General features: G+C 38.0%; 1 protein-coding gene and 1 long non-coding RNA gene across 2 annotated transcripts in view; one reads left to right on the forward strand and one right to left on the reverse strand.

Moving 5' to 3' along the window:
* The window catches only part of LOC107692301 (uncharacterized), a 12932-nt gene extending 8882 nt beyond the window's left edge, over positions 1–4050 (forward strand). Inside the window, exons 3-4 of the long non-coding RNA XR_001634636.1 lie at positions 2967–2968; positions 3984–4050. This is a non-coding gene — a long non-coding RNA (uncharacterized LOC107692301). The remainder of the gene's footprint in view (positions 1–2966; positions 2969–3983) is intronic.
* Positions 1–4995, reverse strand: part of LOC107692300 (netrin receptor UNC5D-like) — a 231266-nt gene that overhangs the window by 221565 nt on the left and 4706 nt on the right. The window lies entirely within an intron of this gene.

Raw genomic sequence — 4995 nt, forward strand, 5'->3', positions numbered from 1 at the left:
TTTGCAGATCCTTATGAGCAGAACCATATTTTTTGTATATATATTTTGTTTTAATATTTAACACGAGGATGATAAATGTTTCAGGGAATTATTCTTACCAGTGCTTCTGACTGGCAAAACAAGCTTGCATAACCCAGCATCAAATCAGCATAAACCAACTTTAACCAGCACCTTACCATTATAAACCAGCATAAAGCAGCATCTAACTGCACAACCCAATCCCCAACCAGAAAACCTGCATTTAGCCAGAATATAAAATGTCTAACCAGCATAAACCTGTGTTTAACCAGCATAAAAATTGTCTAACCAGCATAAACCCGCATTTAACCAACCAGCATAAAAAGTATCTAGGCAGCATAAACCTGCATTTATTATTCATAAACCAGGCTGTACCGGCATGGAAATTAATTCTGGTCTAAACTGGTCTTGTCCATCATGAAGGCCTTTTCTGGAGCATTAGCGTAATGGATATACTCCATGCTCACCCACTGTAAGCTACAATATCTACAACTGTAACAAAAAAGTCACTGATATATCCTTTTCAGCAATGTCACACCAGTTTCGCATTTCAAAGACAATACATAAGAAAATGAAAAAAGGACAAGCTTGTTCAACTGTCTTGCTAGCTAGTTTTGCTTGCTCATGTTGCCTGTCTCACAGTGCTCAATACTGCCCATGGGCCAATCAGAACACTGCTCAATTACTGCGCAGCCATCGCAACCTCTGAGATTAAATTGCATTATATTTTATTACAGACAACCTCTTACATCTATGTCATTGTTGCAATTGATTATTAAAACATGAAATATTCATATTTGGGAGCGGTATCGATTTACATCAAAGAGACGTGTCGGATCATTTTTCAAATACAATGACCAATAGCAGACATCTGTCACAGTGGGGTAATGGGAGAATACATTAAACAAGTTTACATTTGTATGATTACTGCATAGAGGCTGATTCATGTTATCCATCAAACAGTCATTGTGTGTGCGTGTGCGTGTGCGTGTGTGTGTGTGTGTGTGTGTGTGTGTGTGTGTGTGAGTTTATATTTGTGTGAGTGCCTGTTAATTTGTCATTACTGCATTGCTAACTGTAAAAATACGAATCAGCAAGATTCTGATTGGGTCAGAATGCTTTAAAGATTGGAGCCAAGCATGAACTGTCAATTTTCTAAGAGCAAACGGGTCAATGGGGCTATCTTAGCCCCATATTTCTAAAGAAACATAAAATATTTTTGTTAAATGTATTAATAAATAAAATAAAAAAATTATTACTATATATTGCTGTTATTATTATTATTAGTTGATGATGCAGAGTACATAAATATCCATAAAAACTTTCCATCATGTACAATTTTCATTTTACAATTTTCACAAAATAAGAATTTTAAGAATTATCCCCTGGTTTCACAGACAAGGCTTAAGCCTAGTCCTAGACTAAAATGTAAATCTGAGCTGTTTCAACTGAAAGAAACTTGCACTGACTGATCTTAAAACATGTCAGTGCCTTTGTTTTGTCTTAAGATGCACACCAGTAATGCTTTTTTCTAAGGCATGTTCATAAAAATTACTTAAATGTCCTAATTGAACTATGGCCTAATCCTGGTTTAGGCTAAGCCCTGTCTTTGAAACCGGGCCTATATGTATCAGCTTTAAAGCAGTTATCAAAATAACAAAAGCAATTAAATTTCAAAAGAAATGTCAGAAGAATTCAAAATGTATAATTTATCCTACAATCTGCAAAGGAGTGGAAATATATGTTCCAAAGAATTTTACATAAACATATTTATTTATTTACTTTTAATAATTAATAAATAATCTCCTTTTTTCCCCTTACAAAATCTATAATTTTCTGTCGCTGTTTGTATGCATTAAAACATCCTTAGACGTAACAGAAAACAACTATATCATGTTTGCATTTTCTTCTGTGTCTGGCCATAATTCTAACCTTGTAATCAGGACTGGGCATATGATGCAGGGTGGTGTAGTAATAATAAAAATAATGACATCTGAAAACTTTCTTTCCCCTTATTTATCTATATTGTACTTATCTATAGTCTTTTTTTCTTCTTTTTTTTCCTCCTTTCTCCTGAAAGACAGTTCAAGGTTCTTATTTATTTGAAGAAAAAAAAAAACTCTCAAAATAGGAAGACCACTAAAGGAAGAGCAAGTAGGGAGCACCAAAGAAGAAAAAATTAAATGGAGGATAGACCAGAACATTTAGAGCACCTGAAGAAGTCTGTGTGCATGCTGAAAAGGAAAAAAGAGTTAGGGCAGAGGAAGAGAAAGGAAAGCACTCATACTCAAGAGTTCACGGTTAATGGTGCAAGTTATGCCTTTGTGGTGAAACCCAGGGTCAGTGGAGGAAGGATAGCAATCTAGAAGGCTCTTCATTCAGCACTCTCTCAAAAGCACTCTAAGGAGACAAAAATGAATGTGGAGAAACGGAGAGCAAGGCCACTCAGGGAAAGGAACTGTAGTGTGGGCACATGCCAAGAGAACTGAGTGGCAATACTTTCAGAGCTCTCCAAATATCCATATGGCTAAATGAAATAGCATGGCGAAGTAATGTTTTCGAGATGGCCATGTTTTGCTTTCACGGTGCATTTGCTATTTTGGCCCATCAACCTCCCACAACCAAAGAAGGTAATGATGTTATTGGTATCAATCCAGGGTGCAAAATTATAAATGTTTTTATTATTATTATTATTATTTATTTATGTATTTATTTTGTCCAATATAATGGAATTATTTAGCTGTTTTTCCTTCAATACCAGCAACAACCAGCACAGGTCATTGTGACACCTTAGATGAGTCAGTTTCTGTCTCACAGTGAAACTGCAACAGACCTAAAATCATGAAGATACATTGTTATTTTGCTCCTCATATTTTGGTTTTAGTGGCTTAATGTGAGGAATATTCCACATATGTTCAGCTGAAGTAGAAGCTGTTAGAAGACACAAGATGTAGCAGTCAATTGGGTTTTCTATATAGTGTTTGATTTGAATTGCTCACATCGCTTACGTCAATGCAGACCAAACTACCAATTTGATAAACCATGTTGCAGTTAAATCTAACGGCAAACATTTACTCATATCTGGCACTTAGTGAGGGTTAATTTTGGACCCTGTACTGTATGTAACCAAAACTTCTGGCTTAAGGACCTGCATTTAGATGCACCTGCATTGACTGACAGTGGAGTGTGAGATGAACATCACCAAAAATACAGCATATAATTCCACCCCCAAGAAAATGATGCAAGCGAACACAAAAATCTCCAAACTCAGCCTCCCCCAAGATCTACCCCTGCTGCCCTCTTGTTATTGAAAATGCATGCGGTTACGAAGATCCTCCCTCCTTTTGACATACACTGAACAAAATTATAAACGCAACACTTTTGTTTTTGCCCCCATTTTTCATGAGCTGAACTCAAAGATCTAAGACTTTGAGTGCCTGAAAGATTAAACGTGACCTTTGTTGAGTTTTACCGGTGAATGTTGCACATACGGATTATACAGCAAATCACAAACCTCAGAGTGAAATTACACATAAACACCTGTTCACACATATGCAGAGCAAAAAAAGCTTCTTATCCACTCCATCATCCTAACAAGCATCTTCTGATCCAGAACCGCTCCTGGTCCCTGAGGATGAGCAAACCTGGTCCTCTCCACTCACATAAATACTCTCCACCATCCAGGCTCATGACAAGTTCTCACAACATGGACAGGCTCCAAACATTTCTCTAGGGACATCACTGATGCATTCTGGGAAATGTATGCACTGTGCTTACAGTACGAGATACTTGTGGACACTGCAATGCATCAATGTTAACAAACATCCTGTGAGTAATATTCTATTGATGAACATACTTATTAGAGGCCGACCAATATGGATTTTTTTGGGGGCCGATGCCGATACCGATATTAGGGAGTAAAAAAGACCGATACTGATATATCGGCCGATATTCTTTATGTGTAGTGTCACAAATCCAGTCTATGAACTTCTGTTCACTCACCACCAGAGGTCACGCGCTCACTACATTGACTCTCACACCACACAGACTGTTACATGTCACTCCGGACTACAGTTCCCATCATCCATTGCACTGATTACATATACTGACCTGTTTTTTTATTTATTCATCAAAAATAAGACAAATTTATGATTTGGATTTTTTATGATTGGATTTTATGATTGGATTCCGTGATTCCGCCCATGTTTTCTGCATCGCGGAAATCATAGCACCCTACTACTGTAGCAAACGAGTATGATAAGCTCATTGTGAATGACTGGATTCCACGATTCCGTCCATGTTTTCTGCATTGCAGAAATCATAAGGCCCTACTAATGTAGCAAACTAATATGATAAGCTCATTGTGAGAGTAAAAGACGATGACATTGTTGTTTATTTACTTAGCATTGAGTTTCTCCAACTAGGTGTCAACGTAGCGTTAAATCACCATTCAACAGACTCAAGCCACCACCGCATTGCCGTCTATTGGACTGCAGAAAGATACTAACTATTCAATCTGCTATGTTACTGACTGCTATGAACTATACTGACACCGTGTCTGCGCCGCAACAGGACACGGCAAAGCGGCCGTTGAAAATCATTTGAACTTTGTGTCAGCACGTCATAAATAGAACAAGGCATCAGTTTACTGCATCCAGTATAGACAGCATCACTGATTATAATGGGTTCTATTCTACACCGGACGTGAGCAGCGCGGCGCGACATTTTTTATCTAAGGTTATCATACCGTCAGAATCTCATACCGGCCCATGCCTACCGCAGACGCGTGCTGTGATACGCATTTAATCTGCGTTATATGTTCTGTAAAAAAAAATTTCATATCGGCTGAATTTCCGCCGATACCGATATATCGGCAACAGGCTCATATCCTGCTTAGCTTCATGGTTGCCCACTGAAGCTAAGCAGGGCTGAGCCTGGTCAGTACCTGGATGGGAGACCTCCTGGGAAAACTAGGTT

Source organism: Sinocyclocheilus anshuiensis, unplaced genomic scaffold (genome assembly GCF_001515605.1).
Source record: "Sinocyclocheilus anshuiensis isolate Anshui unplaced genomic scaffold, SAMN03320099.WGS_v1.1 scaffold478, whole genome shotgun sequence".
In the NCBI taxonomy this organism is placed as follows: domain Eukaryota; kingdom Metazoa; phylum Chordata; class Actinopteri; order Cypriniformes; family Cyprinidae; genus Sinocyclocheilus; species Sinocyclocheilus anshuiensis.